Raw genomic sequence first — 631 nt, forward strand, 5'->3', positions numbered from 1 at the left:
AATTTTGGTCTGCAAACTTAGGTTGTTAACCATCCAGAAGACAAGCTTATTGTTATTATCAAACAACTTAGGCTATTAAGCTTAACCTCATTATCATTGCTATTTCTTTCTCAATAAAATTAATTAAAAAATTTTAAAAATTAAAAAAATAATTTCTGTTTTGACCATATTGTAGTGTTTAGAAGCATACTTCTAAATGCAGCTTATAGTAAAGGAAAGAAATTATATAAAGGATTGGCATAAATGCAGGGTGAATGAGTACTATTTTAGAAGCTGCTCACTGCAATATTTGCTATAGATGATGTGCTGTTTAGTAGGGTAAATGGGCTCCTTGCAATGCTTAGGGACAGGACAGGACAATTTGAGTTTGTCTTTCCTAATGCATCCCTTTCTGTCTGCTCGAGTTACACACACACAAGCACACACCATCTTCATGTTCTTATCTCAATTTTTGATAGCTATTCTATTTTTTAATTATTCTATTACTGTCAACTTTATTTTATTTAACTTTTATTTTGCTTTGCTTATGTATTTTATGGTGTCAGACATCAAACCCAGAGCCCTACAAATGCTAGCAAAGTGCTTTAACACTGAATGATTTTTCAAACCTGTCATAACTTTAAGCAAGGAG

The sequence above is a fragment of the Octodon degus genome, unplaced genomic scaffold (genome assembly GCF_000260255.1).
Source record: "Octodon degus isolate 3935 unplaced genomic scaffold, OctDeg1.0 scaffold00038, whole genome shotgun sequence".
Taxonomy (NCBI): domain Eukaryota; kingdom Metazoa; phylum Chordata; class Mammalia; order Rodentia; family Octodontidae; genus Octodon; species Octodon degus.